Here is a 19087-nt window from a genome sequence, read left to right as displayed (position 1 = left end):
TATTCTGGCCTGGAAGACAGGATTTGTACTCAGGTTCAATTAATGTTCTTATTAGAATACTTGAAAAAGCTCTTTACTCAGAACTAGTTAATAAGATTCTCAGAATAATGCTAGAACTGATTACTTATACTGATTAGAAGACACACACTATTTCCTTCAACTAAGCTATAGTTTAGATGTGTTAAGTCTGTACAGAATGCTTGTACATGTGTTTAACTCTAACAGTTCTGAGCTCTCAGATTAATCTACTTATAGTTTATAATCAATTTGTTCTGATAGACATTAGAGAAGCTTAAAAGTAAGGAGTATACTTTGTCTACAAAAAGTCAGAGTACTAAATTAAGGACTGTCTACAGAAGTGACAGTATATCTGTCAGGTTATTAGAGTAATAATGAGTAATAAGTAGGATTTGTAGTAAGTAGCCTTTTCTACAAATCTGAAAATCACCTTAAAACTCCTAGACTCTGACTATATACTCTAGGATTTTGTAGAGGCCTAACAGTGAATGTAACACTAAAGAGTTATGACTTGGATTTTTTAACAGTCACTTTTGATTTAATAGACACTATAGGATTAGAAGTAAATAAAGTAAGAAAAGTAGAAAAAGTAGAAAAAGTAAATCAACAAAATTATTTATTAAAAAGGAAAAAGTTGAAAACAAAAGTAGATAGTTCTCTTATTTCTTCTGATTCTTTTGATTCTTCTCTTTACACTTTATCTAAGTCTAAATCCACACAATCTAACCTGCTACTTTTGTATTCTAAAAACTCAGAACATTCAGAACACTACTTAGCCTTGTTTACTACTCAGTAGTTTGTCTATAGTATTAAGCAGGGATAGTCTTAACTGAGTTTACAGTTAAGAACATAAGTCTGTCCTTGTTAAAAGAGAGAGGTTAATAAGGAATTGTTAGTACATATACTTACCCTCTTAGACAACAAGACTGTACAAGCTATACATTCTCTTTAGAACAAGTAGTAATTTATTAGAGAATGTTCTAAACACTAGCTCCAGGTTCCTGTCCTCTTAGCTCCCTTCTTAGAGTCTTCTTAGATCTGAACAATAGCTCTAGTAAATAGTAAGTTTACTAGTTTATACATTAATAAGACCTTTGTGTAGGAACACTATCTCTCTACTTAATACATTCTACTTCTAATCCTAGTATACAATACAGACAGAACTCTAAACTAGAATAGTTAGATTACTAAGTTTGTCCAACTATAAATGACTATTTAGGATTATAAGGAAAGTATTGAGTTTAGAGTCACTAACCTTAGAAAGACAGACATCTTTATTAGATTCAAATGGCTTAAGGCTTACAACCCTACTATTAACTAGTTAGAGTAGACACTTGTATTTAATTAGTGTTCTAAGTCTTACAACTATTTTACACTACTGTTCTGAGTAGATACAAACACTTCTAATGTTACTAACAGTTCTAATAAAGGTGACTGATTGTTCTTCTTTGACTAGAATGAATATATAGATACATACTCTAGTTTAGACAGAATAATGTTAATCTAAAGGATGTCTAAGACAGAACCAGTTTAGAACACTCTTAGAACAACTCTACTCTAGAATACACATAAACTCAGTCTGTCAGATTTTGTCTGAGAGTTCCCTAAAGTCTTTAGTAAAGAGGAATTTGACTAGCTTTCTAAACATTATTCTTAAGACTATATAATTGAATTGACTAAGAGTTTTTAACTTAAGGATTGTAAAGTCTACCTACTTAACAGAGACAAGTAGGAGGTACTTAATGAGTTCCTTTAGGAAAATCTTTAAAACAGCTAGATCTAACCCTTAAAGTCCTCTATAACCTCCTCTTTCTTCTTTGTTAAAAAGAAAGATAGGAAGCTTTACTCAGTTCAGGATTATTATTGTCTTAATAAGAGTACTGTTAAAAACAAGTACTTACTCTCTCTAATTTAGGAGCTCATTAATAAGATACATACATTCAGGGTTTTTACTAAGTTAGACATTTGATAGGAATACAATAATATTTGGATCTAAGACAGAGATGAGTAGAAGGCTACATTCTAAACTAATTACAGATTATACAAACCAACTATAATGTTCTTTAAACTAACTAACTTACTTATAACATTCTAGTCATTCATAAATCACATTCTTACAGATCTGATTAACTTAGAGTATGTTAGTGTGTATCTAGACAACATTCTAATCTTTACTCAGATAGTTAAGTACTATTACTAACTAATCTAAGTAGTTCTACAGTAGCTCTAAGATAATAAACTATTCCTCTAAGAAGTAAAGCATTCTTTTGTATAGGAGTCAGTAGATTATCTGAGCTTTGTAATTAGTAGAGGAGAGGTCTATATAAATCTAGTAAAGGTAACTATAGTTTGAAACTAGTTACAATCTTAGAACCTGAAACAAGTCTAAGTATTCCTTAAGTTTGTAAACTACTACTAATACTTTATTTAAGACTTTAGTACTATTGTCTAACCCCTTCACAATCTTACTAGTAAAGATGTTCCTTAGTAATAGGGTGATTAGTAGTAGTCTGTGTTTGAGTCCCTTAAGTAGGCTATTACTAGTAAGCTTGTATTAGTAGTTCTGACAGTTGTAAACAAGTTTTAAGTTAAAGTCAACTCTTCTGACTTTACAAATAGAGTAGTACTGTCTTAGTTCATTAACAGAAAGTAGTGTCTAATAGTATTCTGATTAGAATCCCTCTCTGTAACAGAATAGAACTACTCTATTTATAATAAGAAACTCCTTACAATTGTCTGTTCTCTAAAGGAGTAGTATTAATATCTTCTTAGTACTATACAAAAGTTTAAGATTTAGAGTAATCACCTTAATCTCTAGTACTTCTGAGTGCCTCAGAAGCTTAACTACTATCAGGCCTACTAAATGTTAGAACTGTAGAACTATAACTTTGTACTAATTCATAAACCCAGAATACAAATAATAAAAACTAATTTACTCTTAAGACAAGTAGGTTATAAAAGGAAGGAGAATAATAACAAAAATCTTGTTCTTCTAGACAATTCCTATTTCATATCTAAGACAATCTAAGAAATCTGACTTGAATCTAAGAATGTTGACTTTGTTACTTATATATAGTAAGCTTTAAGACACACACAGGACTAAGTTATAGTAAAGTAGTTAGAGAAGTAGGCTAAGAACTAGGAGGAGAATAAGAATGGACAGGTTTACTAAGAAGGCTGACTATACATTCTGAAGGATTAGAAGCTGTAAGAGAACATTGTTTAAGCTTATTATAATAATCTAACTATAGAACATTTAAACTAACATAAAATGTAGAAACTTATTACTTAGAACTACTAGTAGTTAGGAATATAAAGGGAAATCCTAAAGTACATGACTAGTTACAATATGTGCTAACAGACTAAAGCTTACTAGACAAGAGTTTAGACTCTCTTACATCTGTATTAGATTCTAAATCACTCTTAGGAAGAAGTCTTAGTAAACCTGATTAGTAAACTACTTGAGTCTTAGAGTTACAATACTATCTGTATAATTGTTGACTGATTCTCTAAGTAAGTCTATACAGTTTCAACCTAAACAGAACTTACTTCTAAAGTATAGTATACATTTATTAGAATTATGTTTTTCAGTTGTACAGACTCCCTCAGAAGCTTATTCACAATTATAGACTGTAATTTGAGTCAAAATTTATATAAAACTTATACACACTTCTTAGAATTTAAGGGAACCCTTCTACTACATATTACTTACAAATTAATAGTTAAACTGAGTAAGTTAATCAGGAGATTAAACTCTATCTTCAGATGTTTATTAATTATTAGTAATCAGATTAGTCTGAATAGTTAGCTCTAACAGAATTTGTACACAATAACTAGTAACACTCTTGTTAGTAATAGTATAGAGGGGACCTGAAGGCTTAGTGAGGGGACCTAGGATACAACTATTCTACACAACAGAAATACAGAATGTAAGTATTAGAACATAGTCAGAACTTGTAGAACAGACATAGAGAGAGAGTGAGACAAGAGTAGAGTATATAGAGTAAGTCTAAGAGTACAGGACTATCTAGAGTAGACAAGATTAAGACTATAGAACTAGTCTAATCTTGTACACCTATATATACTAAACTATACAAGAGTACTTAGAGAGTATAAGCTGCTAAGAATAATAAGCTACAAAGAATAAAAGAAAGGAAGATTAAAGATAAAGGTATAAAGAATGAAGGGATAAACAAAGGATAAGAGACTATAGAATGAACAAAGAATGAAAGGGTAGTCAAAGGAATAGAATGATAAAGTAAGGAGGGGTAATAGTAAGAGTTAGTATATATATAGTTTATAGACAGTACTCCTAAGAGACAAAAGTCCTAAGTTCTAGTATAGAAGGGTACAGAACCCTTAGAACTAAGGATACAAGAGTAGAGAACTGTAACATTACCCTCCCTCTAAAACTAATTGTCCTAATTAGTAAGTATTAGACTTGGTTAGTAGTTTAAGTATAAGTCAGAATAGTAGGGCTTGGAAATCTGTAAGACTGAGTTTATACAGAGTACTAGGATAAAGCTGATAGAAGTCTTAGATTGTCTTAGAAGTATGAGTAAGGTTCTTGACAGGTTTCTAAGTGTACTCTTTAACTAGGTATCCTTTCTAGTAAACAAGGAACTTGAGCTTTCTGTGTACTAGCTTAGTATCTACTATCTACTCAACTTTGTATTCTGGTTCAAAACTAATAAGTTCTAGTAAAAGTAGTAAGGGTCTTTGTTACAAAGGAAAACTTGAATTATAGTACTGAGACAATAGAACCTTGTTAAATACTAGGTGTATGTACTTTTATATTACTAGGAGTTAGAGTTTGTAGGTAGAGGTAGTAACCTTCTTTTTAATAATAAAGGGTTCAAAGTACTTATTGTCCAACTTCTTCATTAAACAATCTGTGGTCAGATTAGTAGCTTCTAGTATAACTTTGTTACTAGACTAGTAATCCTTAGCTGTAGATCTTTTCCAATTATAGTTCTACTTTATAACCTGTACTACTTTCTCTAAAAGAGCTTGTGTGTCCTCCCTAGTCTTGTGTATCTGTTCTACAAAGTCTGTTACAGATTCAGAACTACTGTTCTAGTTTAGAACTGTCCTTTAGTACAGATATCTCTTATAGTTGAGGAAGAACAGAGACTGTCCTGTTATAGAGTGTTACTAGTTATTGTGTACAAATTCTGCTAGAGCTAACTATTTAGACCAGTCTGACTACTAATAATTAATAAACATTTAGAGATAGAGCTTAATCTCCTGATTGACTCACTCAGTTTAACTATTAGTCTGTAAGTAATATATAGTAGAAGGGTTTCCTTAAATTCTGAGAAGTGTGTACAAGTCTTATATGAATTTCAACTTAAATTGTAGTTTACAATTGTGAATAAGCTTCTAAGAGAGTCTGTACAACTAGAAGACATAATTCTAATAAATACATACTATACTTTTAAAAGTAAGTTCTGTTCAGGTTGGAACTGTATAAACTTGCTTAAAGAATCAGTTAACAATTATACAGATAGTGTTGTAACTCTAAGACTCAGATAGCTTACTAATCAGGTCTATTAAGACTTCTTCCTAAGAGTGATCCAGAATCTAATACAGATGTAGAGGAGTCTAAACCCTTATCTAGTAAGCCTTAGTCTGTTAGTACATATTATAACTAGTTACATACTTTAGGATTTCCTTCTACATTCCTAACTACTAGTAGTTCTGAGTAATGAGTTCCTGTGTTTTGTGTTAGCCTGAATGTCCTACAGTCAGATTGTTATAATAAGCTTAGACAATGTCCTTCTATAGCTTCTAATCCTTTAGAATATATAGTTGGCCTTTCTAGTAAACCTGTCTATCCTTATCCTTCTCTTAATTCCTAGCCTACTTCTCTAACTACTTTACTATAACCTAGTCCTGTGTGTGTCTTAGAGCTTACTGTATATAAGTAATAAAGTTAACATTCTTAGATTTGAGTCAGATCTCTCAGATTGTCTTAGACACAAAACAGGAATTGTTTAGGAGAACAAGATTTTTGTTATCATTCTCCCCCTTTTTATAACCTACTTGTCTTAAGAGTAAATCAGTTTTCATTATTTGTATTCTAGGTTTATAGATTAGTACAAAGTTGTAGTTTTACAGTTCTAACATTTAGTAAGTCTGACAGTAGTTAAGCTTCTGAGGTGTCTGGAAGTACTAGAGATTAAGGTGATTACTCTAAATCTCAAACTTTTGTATAACACTAAGGAGATATTAACACTCCTCTAAGGAACAGACAATTACAAGGAGTTCCTTATTATAGATAGAGTAGTTCTGTTCTGTTATAGAGAGGGATTCTGATTAGAACACTATCAGACACTACTTTCTATTAATAAACTAGAACAGTACTACTCTATTTGTAAAGTCAGAAGAGTTAGCTTTAACTCAGAACTTGTTTACAACTATTAAAACTACTAATACAAGCTTACTAGTAATAACCTACTTGAGAGACTTAAACACAGACTACTACTGATCACCCTATTACTAAGGAACATCTTTACTAGTAAGATTGTGAAGGGGCTAAGTAATAGTACTAAAGTCTTAAATAAAGTATTAATAGTAGTTTACAAACTTAAGGAATACTTAGACCTGTTTCAGGTTCTAAGATTGTAACTAGTTCTAAACTACAGTTACCTTTATTAGATCTATACAGACCTCTCCTCTACTAATTACAAAGCCTAAATAATCTACTAACTCCTGTTTAAAAGAATACTTTACTTCTTAAAAGAACAGTTTCTTATCTTAGAGCTATTATAAAATTACTTAGATTAGTCAGTAATAATACTCAACTGTCTGAGTAAAGATCAGAATGTTGTCTAGATACACACTAACATGTTCTAAGTTAATCAGATCTGTAAGAATGTGATTTATAAATGACTAGAATGTTATAAGCAAGTTAGTTAGTCTGAAGAACATTATAGTTGGTTTGTACAATCTGTAATTAGTTTAGAATACAGTCTTCTACTTATTTCTGTCTCAGATCTGAATATTATTGTATCCTTATTAAACATTCAACTTAGTAAAAACCCTAAATGTATGTGTCTTATTAATGAGCTCCTGAATTAGAGAGAGTAGGTACTTGTTTTTAATAGTACCTTTATTAAGGTAACAATAATCCTAGACTAGGTAGAGCTTTCTATCTTTCTTTTTGACAAAGAAGAAAGAGGAGACTATAGAGGACTTTAAGGGTCAGATTTAGCTGTTCTGAAGATTTTCCTAAAGGAACTTGTCAAGCACCTTCTACTTGTCTCTATTAAGTAGGTAGACCTTGTAATCCTTAAGTTAGAAACTCTTAGTCAATTCAATTATATAGTCCTAAGAGTAATGTTTAGAAAGCTAGTCAAATTCCTCTTTACTAAAGACTTTGAGGAACTCTTAGACAAAATCCAGCAGACTAAGTCTATGTGTGTTTTAAAGTAGAGTTACTCTAAGAGGGTTCTAGACTGGTTCTGTCTTAAACATTCTTTAAATCAACTCTATTCTGTCTTAACTAGAATATGTGTTTATATATTTACCCTAGTTAAAGAAGAACAACTAGTCACCTTTATTAGAACTGTTAGTAACATTAGAAGTGTTTGTATCTACTTAGGACAGTAGTGTAAGATAGTTGTAAGACTTAGAATACTGATTAAACACAAGTGTCTACTCTAACTAGTTAATAGTAGGGTTGTGAGCCTTAAGCTATTTGAATCTAATAAAGATGTTTGTCTTTCTAAGGTTAGTAACTCTGAACTCAATACTTTCCTTATAATCCTAAATAGTCATCTGTAGTTGGACAAACTTAGTAATCCAACTATTCTGATTTAGGGTTCTGTCTGTATTATATACTAGGATTGAAAGTAGAACACATTAAGTAGAGAGGTAGTGTTCCTACACAAAAGCCTTATTAATATACAAACTAGTGTATCTACTGTTTACTAGAGCTATTGTTTGAATCTGGAGGGATTCTAAGAAGGGAGCTAAGAGGACAGAGACTTAGAGCTAGTATTTAGAATGTTCTCTAATAAATTACTACTTGTTCTAAAGGGAATGTACAGCTTGTACAGTCTTATTGTCTGAGAGAGTAAGTATATACACTAACATTTCCTTATTAACCTCTCTCTTTCAACAAGGACAGACTCATGTCCTCAACTGTAAACTCAGCTAAGACTATCCCTACTTAATACTATAGACAAACTACTAAGTAGTAAACAGAGCTGAGTAGTGTTCTAAATGTTCTGAGTTTTTGAAACACAGAAGTAGTAGGTTAGATTGTATAGATTTAGACTTAGGTAAAGTGTGAAGAGAAGAATCAAAAGAATCAGAAGAAATAAGAGAACTATCTACTTTTGTTTTTAACCTTTTTCTTTTTAATAAATAATTTTGTTAATTTACTTTTTCTACTTTTTCTACTTTTTCTACTTCTAATCCTACAGTGTCTATTGAATCATAAGTAGTTATTAAAAAATCTGAGTTATAGCCCTTCAGTACTACATTCACTGTTAGGCCTCTACAAAATCCTAGAGTATATAGTTAGAGTCTAAGAGTTTTAAAGTGACTTCCAGATTTGTAAAAAAGGCTTCTTACTACAAATCCTACTTGTTACTCATTATTACTTTAATAACCTGACAGATATACTATTACTTTTATAGACAGTCCTTAATTTAGTGTTCTAACTTTCTGTAGGTAAAGTATGCTTCTTACTTTCAGACTTCTTTAATGTTTATCAGAACAGATTGATTATAAATTATAGGTAGATTAATTTAAGGGCTCAGAACTGTTAGAGCCAGACACATGTGTAAGCATTCTGTACAGACTTAATGTATCTAAGTTTTAGCAAGTGTAGTAGGAGTGCTCCAAGTACTCTCTCTATTTAAGACATTAAGCAAGTGTCTACCTTATATACTACATAGTAAAGTCTGATAGTCTGAGACATTCTAAGTACAGTAACTCTACATAAGGCAATTAGGGATTTCCTAATCCAGAGCACAATCTAATACTCCCCTTCAAGCATTAATTAAGAACTAAGACTGTATGCCTAATAGTTTATTTAAATGCTTAATCTGTAGGATGTAGAGAGCTTTTGTAAGAATGTCTGCTAATTGGTTCTGTGATTGAACATAGTATACATTAATGTAATTGTTTTGAATATAACATTATACAAAGTCTTTTTGTAAATCAAGGTGTTTAGTACAAGTGTTGTATGTTATTTTGTCAGACTTTACAGTCTTTATTACACCTTGATTATTGTAATAAATTGTAATAGGTACTAATTCAGTCTGTAGTACTTCTTCAGCAAATTGTTTGAGCCAAATAGCTTCTTGAGTAGCATATGCTAGCACTTACAACTCTACTTTGTAAACAGATAGTAGTACTAGGTTTTGCCATTTGCTTGACTAAGATATGGTTGATTTAGCTAATTGAAAGATGTAGCTGTTTATTGCTTTATGTCCTTCCATCATTTGTCTGTCTGTATCACAATAGTCTCATAGTTTTAAGACATTCATACTTCCAAGTTGAAGCCAGCAATTTGTTGTATATTTTAAATATGTAAAGTAATGTTTCACCACTTTGTAGTGATACATTTAAGGCTTTTGTAAGTAGCATGCTAATTGCCCAGTAATATAAGATATGTCTGACTGTGTACAATCTGCAACATATTTTAACAATCCTACCATATTTATGTATAGTATTGTTTCATTATTACTTTTGTTTGTATTGTATGTATTGTTTGTATTGTTAGATAGATCTGTTCTAGGAGTAATAGGCATTCATAGTGCCTTTTTGTTTTCAAAGTAGTAACACTTGATTATACTTTCAATATAATGCTTTTACTATAAGCTAATTGTTTGTTGAAGTCTATCTTGGCTTATTTTAATACTAAGTAACTAATGTATTTTGTTACTGTCAGTGAATGTAATGTGTTGTCTTAATGCATGTTTAAATACTGTTATTATAGTAATAGTTTTGCTAATAATTGTAATATTGTTAATGTGCATAAATGTTACAAGAATTGTTTTATTATTTTGTTTCTTATAAAATACAGTGTGATTGTAATTAGCTCATTCTAATCTGATCTTAAGCAATAGTTTGGTAATCTTCTTGTACTATTGTCTACCTACTTGTTTCAATCTGTATAACACTTTATTTAAGTATAATGCCTGTCCAGGTTTAATATCTGTAAGTAGCCTGCCTAGTAGTAGTTTCACATAAATGAGTTTGTCCTCATTTAGTTCTCTGTAAAGATATGCAGATTTTACATCTATCTAATGTATTTTGTAGTTCTTAGATGCTGCCCAAGATAACAATAATTGTACTATTAATAGTTTTGTTACTGGAGCAAATAAGTTGTCAGAATAGAAGTCTATTCCATTCTTTTGAGTGTATCCTTACACTACAAATTGTGCTTTGTATTTGTCTATTCAGCTGTTAGCCAGTCTTTTGATTTTATAGACAAATTTCGTTCCAATTATATTTGTATTTGTAGGAGGGATAGTATATATCCACATGTTTTGTTGTTAAAGTGACTGTATTTCATCCTTTATAGCTTTAATCTACTGTTCTTTGTCTATACATGTTATAGTATTATAATATGTTAATAGATTGTTATAGATTTTGTTGAGGAATTTGTTAAATTCTGTTAGATACATAACTAGGTTTATATTGTCTTTGTAATTTAAACCTATAGTTTGTTTAACCAGTCTTTACTCTTGTGTAGAGTATTGTATGACAGGTTCTTTATCTTTATTATTGTTGTTAGGAAGAGTTTTATCATTGTTTGATGTATTACTGTTATAATTATTCTCCCCTTCAATCCTAGACATTAGCTTGTCTATAAATTGTACATTGTGTTCAACAGTAACTTTATTATTATAGCACACTAAGTGACCTTTACTGTTGGTATTATAACCTAGCTATCATACATATTAGCCTCTAGGTTGTAGTTTATACATTCGTTCATTCTGTATAATACAATATGTGCCAAATTCTCATATATTATCTATTTGATAATGTTTGTTATACTGTTTGTAATATAGCATTACAAAATTAATAGCAACTCTCAGCATTCTGTTATGAATAAACGTTTGATATTGTACCATATATACTCAGAATTTCATAGGTAACTTTGCTGATAACAGACATGTACATACACTATTAAAGATAGTCTTATACATACATTCTGTAACTCTGTTCTACTGTAGTGTATTGTGTACTGTTAATCTACATATTGTTCCTTGACTTTCAATATATGTAGTGAAGTCTTTACTTAGAAACACTATATTATTATCACTTTAGAGAGTTTTAACTCTTATACTGTACTGTGTAAAGAGTCTTGTTATATACTTTACATATTCTGTGAAAGTATTACTTTTATGCCACATAGGTAGCATAGTTACCCATTGTGTAGTGTCATCTACAATAGTAAAAGATATTCATACTTGCTGTAAGCTTGTACTAGAGCAGGTCCCCAAATATTAATGTGGAGATGATCTCTATAACATTGTACAAGAGGTGTTGTTTGTATTTTTGGTATTTCATTGTATTGTATGTTTGCTTTGATACAATCTGTACACTACACATTTTTATTGTCTTTTATCCTTTGACTTATAATCTCAGGATACTCTTGTATGAGTTTGTACAAGTAATCAAAATTAACATGACCCATTTGTCAATGTAAATCAACAATAGTGATTGTGTTAATAGATTGTTTATTATGATGAGAAACTATCATATACAAGTTATTTCATACATGTATTTCACCAATCTTTGTATGAGTAGGAGAATAAATAATACATTCATTGTTTGTTTTCATTAAAACATATCCTGCTTTACATAATAGTACTTTACTAACAAGTGTGAAGTTCAGATTGGGATGATAGTACACATTTTGTAGTGAAATTGTATTCACCTTAGTATGCTCATCAGCTTTGTCTCATAGTTTTATGTTAAATGTTATTACTCTATTTTTGCTAAGTGTGAATAACAATTTATTTACAATTGTAATGTTTATTAGGGTTGAGTTCTGGACGTTTGTAAGACAGAACAAGTATGGAGTAGTGTGTACATTTGCACCAGAGTCTAATATATTAATACAATGTATTAGTTCAGTATTATTGTAATGTATTGTATTAATACATACATTTGGATCATAATTGAACTCCTTAATGACTTCTTTTGTATTGTCAAATGAGTTCATGAAGTTGTCTACTTGTATGACACCATCCTCTTGTACTTTGAATACTGAAAATACATCAGATTCAGTAGATAGAGCAGATTGAGTAGGTAAACTGCTGGAACTTGATACTAAGGCTTTTACAATTGTAGACTCTAGCATTAGTGTTTTATTAACATCTTTAATGAATACTGTTTTGTTATTGTCTCTAATGAATACTACTGTATTAAGTACAGGTTGAGACAATATAGTAGTAGTAGTAGAAGTAGTAACTGTTTGCTTATGCTTTTTCTTTCAAGCTTCTGTTGTTTTACTTGTTAGAGGGTTTCAACAGTCTTTTAACATATACTTGTACTTATTACAGTTGTAGCATTTAACTTTATTATAAGGCTTTGTTTTGCCTTTAGCTACACTTTTGTCTTTTGTTTGTAGGCTGTCTCATTCAGTATCTTGTTTCGTTTGAGAGTACTGAGAATGATACTTAGTATATGTGTTTTGTAATTTGTGTATCAACTTAACTAGTGTTAGAACATCTTTCTAAGCTGTTGTAACTGTTAGTAGTTGATTATAATAGGTAATCTGCCTGTCTAGCATTGTTGCTACCCATCTATACTTATGAGGAGTAGTAAGGTTAATTGCTGAGATGTACATATTGTTATTAAGGACTTTATTATGTACAGACAACTGTTTGTAGATTTGTTTGATGTTGTCTAACATCTTATCAAACTGTGATATATACTCTTTTACTGTAAACAATATAAATATGTCTACAGCATGTGTCATCATTGTTTGAATGTTGTATTATTCAGAAAGTACCTTTATAAGACTTCTAACACTTGTATACATTGTAAAGTTTGTATAAATTGTATCAGTTATTGTTTTTGTTATATAATAATACAAAACATTGCCTGTATGTATGCCAGCATCATTAGAGGAAGAGGGATCATACTCTAGATGGTTTGAGAGTATTATGGTAGTGAGTGTACTGTGTATATGTAAGTACTATATTTTGTATCCCTTTACACTAGCTAACTTTTCTGTTCCCTCAAAGAACTTTGTAATGTTAGAGTCCTTCATTATAGTATTAACAAAGGTATGTGTTATAAACAACATTGTAATAGGTTTGGGGGGAGAGGGAGGTTTAGGGCTTGGTAGTCTAGTAGGAGGCAAAAGTATTCTGTAAGAGTAAGTGTGTAGAGGCATTCAATAGACACTAAGGCTTATAACCTTTTAACAAGTGTAGCAAGAGTACCCTAAGTACTCTCTCTATTTGAGACATTAAGCAAGTGTCTACCTTATATACTACATAGTAAAGTCTAATAGTTTGAGACATTCTAAGTACAGTAACTCTACATAAGGCAATTAGGGATTTCCTAATCCAGAGTACAATCTAATACTAAGCTACAGCTTGGTTGAAGGAGATGACACACATCTTCCAATCAGTGTAAGTAATTAGTTCTAGTATTATTCTAAGAATCTTATTAACTAGTTTCAGGTAAAGAGCTTTTTCAAGTATTCTGATAAGAATGTTATTAAACTCAAGTATGAATCCTACCTTCCAGGCTAGAATATTAAACTCCTGAAAGAAGGTATTAGTAGAATGTTTGTCCTGTTATAGAGATACAAGCTTGTTCTACACATTGTACTTTTTATTTAGATTAATAAAGGAAGTACAAAGCTGTCTTATAAATTCTGAATATAACTTATTGTTCTAAAGTTGGATCAGGCTTTTAATCTAATAGTATTTGATCCAGTTCTAGGCCTAAGTAGCTGTATTACCTTCCTTTATAAAGGAGAGGACAAATAGGATACAATTAAGATCTGAGAATAGATCAGTTAAAGTAGTAGCTATATATAGTTTAACTTGACACTAGAAGTCCTTAAAGTACTGTCTATTAAAGTTCAAAGGGTAGGCTACATGTACCTTCTTTCTAAAACAGGTTACAACTTCTAGAACAATTAGAACAGGTTCTAAGGAGGCTAAGAGTATATAATTAGTAAAGGCCTCTTAGATAGAGGTCTATATGTATTAAGCTAGGTCTGCTTGTAACTACTAATCTAGTAGGACAGTAGGGGTGGTAGTTAGTGTAGAAGGGTTTATGTTTATACTACAAAGGAATCAACACTAAACTAAAAGGGGTAATGAATAGAAGAAGGGTGGTAAAAGTTTTAAAAGGGTTTAGAAAGTTTAAAATTTAAAAATGTAAAAGGGTTAGGACAAAGAAAAGAGATTGACACAATAGTAAGTACTAATGTTTAAAATGTAAGAGAGTTGTAGGGTAGTGTCACACTCACACAATATGTATGTTCTAATACATTCTGATCAGAAGGGCTCAGTTGTATCAAAGTTGTATTATTCTCATGTTAGTAATCCTTTAATTATGTTATTATTACTTACACAATAGTCTTAGTTACTTAATTCAGACTAGTTGGGTTCTGGACTCTAGTTCTGATTCATAAAGGTAAGACTCTGAGCCTTCAGACAGCTAGTCAATCAATACAAAGGGGACTCAGATTCAGAGTCCTGGATAGGTTAATATAAAAGAGACAGTGGTGGATTTGTTTACAAAGAACTAGTAGCTATAAAGGACTTATAATTTCTATAAATACTCTTATGTAATTTGTACTTTCTAGCAATCAAGTTACTCTCTACTGTGACTCTTAGTGTGTAGTTTGACAGTCTCTTTAGTAAATGTTCTCTCTTACCTTATCTTGTCTTGTATTACCTTGTTTCAAAGTGTAGCTTTGTTGTTCTATACTACTCTTGTCTTGTTAATTGTCACCTTTAGAACTTGTACATTCTGCTTGAATCTACCTATTCCTTCTCACTCTTAACCCCTCTCAGTGTTTGTACCTTGCAGACTCAACTGACCTCTTCTACCTTAACTAGTACTTAAGATTAACATTTTAGAGCCTACTGTAAGGAGGGTTTCTTAAGGTGTCTTAAGTAGGCTAAGCAGCTAACAAGTAGTAGTGTTACTAAGAGTGTACTAACTTAATTACAGAAGAATCAGATTCTGGACCTGAATTAGATTTGGTTGACTGTAACCTCTTACAACTTGTATCCTACATACTTAGTCCTGTTTCTAAAGAGGTTTCTATACAACCTCTTAAGTAATCTAGCTTAGCTTTACTATCTATATTTCATAGTTTGTTCCCTAGTTTGTTTCTATTAACCTCTACACACAACTCTACTTGTTCTGTATCTTCTATTCTGTCTGTTCAAGAAGAGGACCACACAATCACTCTAGCATTTCTACTACTTCTGATTGTTCTAACAGTTCTAAGTATACAGAACAATCTAATAAGTTCCTAGTCTTAACAGATAAGCTTACAGAATAATCTGAGTAGCTTGCCTACTGTAGCTAGTACTCTGAGTGGCCAGCCAGTCTCAACCAACATTCTGAGTACCTTACTAGTTACAACCAACATTCTGAATACTCTACTAGTTACAATCTAAGGACAGACTAGTCTACCCCTATACTAAACAAGCTGTAATACTCTCTATTATAACAGAACTAATATACAGGACCTGCCTCAGTTTCTTGAAGAAGTAGAAATAATTAGAGATGAGTTCTAACTTTCTGATTAACAGCTTATTTAGAGAGTAAAATATTATACTAACTAATCTAATTCTAAGATCTGGGCCTCAATTTCTAAAGCTATAGATAGTGTCTCAGATTAGTAAGCTATTTAAGTAGTAATTCTTAGATTATACTTGTCTCTCAACTGTGATTACTACTATGTAAAGAATGATCTCTGTATCCTAGTCTAACAATAGACTGTCACCAGAATCCAGAACTGAGAGGAGTTTGTAGAGTACTAGTACAAATTCTAGAAGATAGTAAGCTTCCTAGTTTTAAAGAAAGAAATTACAGAAGAAGATTAGAACAAAGTGTTCCTTAACAGTATTACAGGTGCCTTCAAAGATTAGCTAACTCTCTATTTGCTAGTCTACAACCCTAACTATAACAGTTGTATAGTTTACATATACACTAAAGTTGTTAAGGCTACTAAGCTTATAGTAAGAGGTATGGCTTTGTAATACTTAGGAAAGACAGTTGATGTGTTTAAAACAACAAGTTCTGGATCTGTTCTAATAAAGAAAGAAGATACAAATATGACTACTATCCTTAATTTGCTCTACTCATTCTAAAGCAAGTTAGACTTGTTTAAACACAAGACTAGTTCCCTGTTTGTAGGAAACACAGGTATACAATCTGTACAATCTGTCAGTAACAGTGTAGAGGGGACCTGAAGGCTTAGTAAGAGGACCCAGGCTACAACTATTCTACACAACAGAAATACAGAACACAAGTACTAGAGTGTAGTCAGAACTTACAGAACAGACAGAGAGAGAGAGTAAGACAAGAGTAGAGTATATAGAGTAAGTCTAAGAGTATAGGACTATCTAGAGTAGACAAGATTAAGACTATAGAACTAGTCTGATCTTGTACACTTATATATACTAAACTATATAAGAGTACTTAGAGAGTATAAACTACTAAGAATGATAAGCTACAAAGAATGAAAGAAAGGAAGGTTAAAGACAAAGGTATAAAGAATGAAGGGATAGACAAAGGGTAAGAGACTATAGAATAAACAAAGAATGAAAGGGTAGTCAAAGGAATAGAATAATAAAGTAAGGAGGGGTAGTAGTAAGAGTCAGTATACATATAGTTTATAAACAGTACTCTTAAAGGATAGAAGTCCTAAGTTCTAGTATGAAAGAGTGTAGAACCCTTAGAACTAAAGGTACAAGAGTAGAGAACTGTAACATTACCCCCCCCTCTAAAACCAATCATCCTAATTAGTAAATATTAGACTTAGTTAGTAGTTCAAATATAGGTTAAAACAGTAGAGTTTAAAAATCTGTAAGGTAGAGTTGACACAGAGCACCTGGATAAAGTTAATAAAAGTCTTAGATTGCCTTAGTAGTATAGGTAAGATTCTTAGTAGGTTCCTAAGTGTGTTCTTCAACTAGGTATCCCTTCTAGTAGATAAGAAACTTAAGCTTTCTGTATACTAGCTTAGTATCTACTATGTACTCTACTTTGTATTCTGGTTCAGAACTAATAAGTTCTGGTAGAGACAGTAGGAGTCTTTATTATGAAGGAAAACCTGGATTATAGTACTAAGACAGTAGAACCTTGTTAAACACTAGGTGTATACACTTTCATATTGTCAGAAGTTAGAGTTTGTAAACAGAGGTACTAACCTTCTTTTTAATAATAAAGAGTCTGAAGTACTTGTTGTCTAACTTCTTTATTAGGCAATCTATGGTCAGGTTAGTAGCTTCTAGTATAACTTTATTACTAAGCTAGTAATCCTTAGCTATAAACCTCTTCTAATTATAGTTCTACTTTATAACTTATACTACCTTCTCTAAAAGAGCTTATGTATCCTCCCTAGTTCTGTGTATTTGTTCTGTAAAGTCTGTTACAGATTCAGAACTACTATTCTGGTTCAGAACTGTCCCCTAGTACAGATGTCTCTTATAATTAAGGAAGAATAGGGACTATCCTGTTATAGAGTGTTACTAGTTATTGTACACAAATTCTGCTAGAGTTAACTATTCAGACTAGTCTGACTACTAATAATTAATAAACATTTAGAGATAGAGCTTGATCTTCTGATTAACTTACTCAGTTTAACTATCAGTCTACAGGTAATATGTAGTAGAAGGGTTCTCTTGAATTCTAAGAAGTATATACAAGTTCTACATAAATTTCAACTTGAATTATAGTCTACAATTGTGAATAAGCTTCTAAGAGAGTCTATGTAACTAGAAGACATAATCCTAATAGATACACACTATACTTTTAGAAGTGAGTTCTGTTTAGGTTGGAACTGTATAGACTTGCTTAAAGAATCAGTCAACAATTACACAGATAGTATTATAACTCTAAGACTTAGGTAGCTTACTAATCAGGTCTACTAAGACTTCTTCCTAAGAGTGATCTAGAATCTAATATAGATATAGGAGAGTCTAAACCCTTATCTAGTAAGCTTTAGTCTGTTAGTACATATTATAACTAGTTACATACTTTAGGATTTCTCTCTACATTCCTAACTACTAGTAGTTCCAAGTAATGAGTTCCTGTGTTTTGTGTCAGCCTAAATGTTCTATAGTCAGATTGTTGTAATAAGCTTAAACAATGTCCTCCTACAGCTTCTAATCCTTTAGAATGTACAGTTGGCCTTTCTAGTAAACTTATCCATCCTTATCCTTCTCCTAGTTCCTAGCCTGCTTCTCTAGCTACTTTACTACAACCTAGTCCTGTATGTGTCTTAGAGCTTATTATATACAGGTGACAAAGTCAACATTCTCAGATTTGAGTTAGATCTCTTAGATTGTCTCAGACACAAAACAGGAATTGTTTAGGAGAACAAGATTTTTATTATTATTCTCCCCCCTTTCATAACCTACTTGTCTTAAGAGTAAATTAGTTTTTGTCATTTGTGTTCTAGGTTTGTGAGTTAGTACAAAGTTATAGTCTTACAGTTCTAACATCTAGTAAGCTTGACAGTAGTTAAGCTTCTGAGGCACTTAGAAGTACTAAAGATTAAGGTGATCACTCTAAATCTTAAACTTCTACATAGTACTAAGGAGATATTAACACTACTCCTCTAGAGAACAGACAATTGTAAGGAGTTCCTTATTATAAATAGGGTAGTTCTGTTCTGTTACAGAGAGGGATTCTAATCAGAACACTATTGGATACTACTTTCTGTTAATGAACTAGAACAGTACTACTCTATTTATAAAGTTGGAAGAGTTAGCTTTAACTCAGATCTTGTCTACAACTGTTAGAACTACTAATATAAGCTTACTAGTAATAACCTACTTAAGGGACTCAAACACAGACTGTTACTAATCACCCTATTACTAAGGAACAT

This window comes from Fomitiporia mediterranea, assembly GCF_000271605.1.
Source record: "Fomitiporia mediterranea MF3/22 unplaced genomic scaffold FOMMEscaffold_1, whole genome shotgun sequence".
NCBI lineage: Eukaryota > Fungi > Basidiomycota > Agaricomycetes > Hymenochaetales > Hymenochaetaceae > Fomitiporia > Fomitiporia mediterranea.
The sequence above is the reverse complement of the archived record's forward strand: the minus strand, read 5'-3'. Positions refer to the sequence as shown.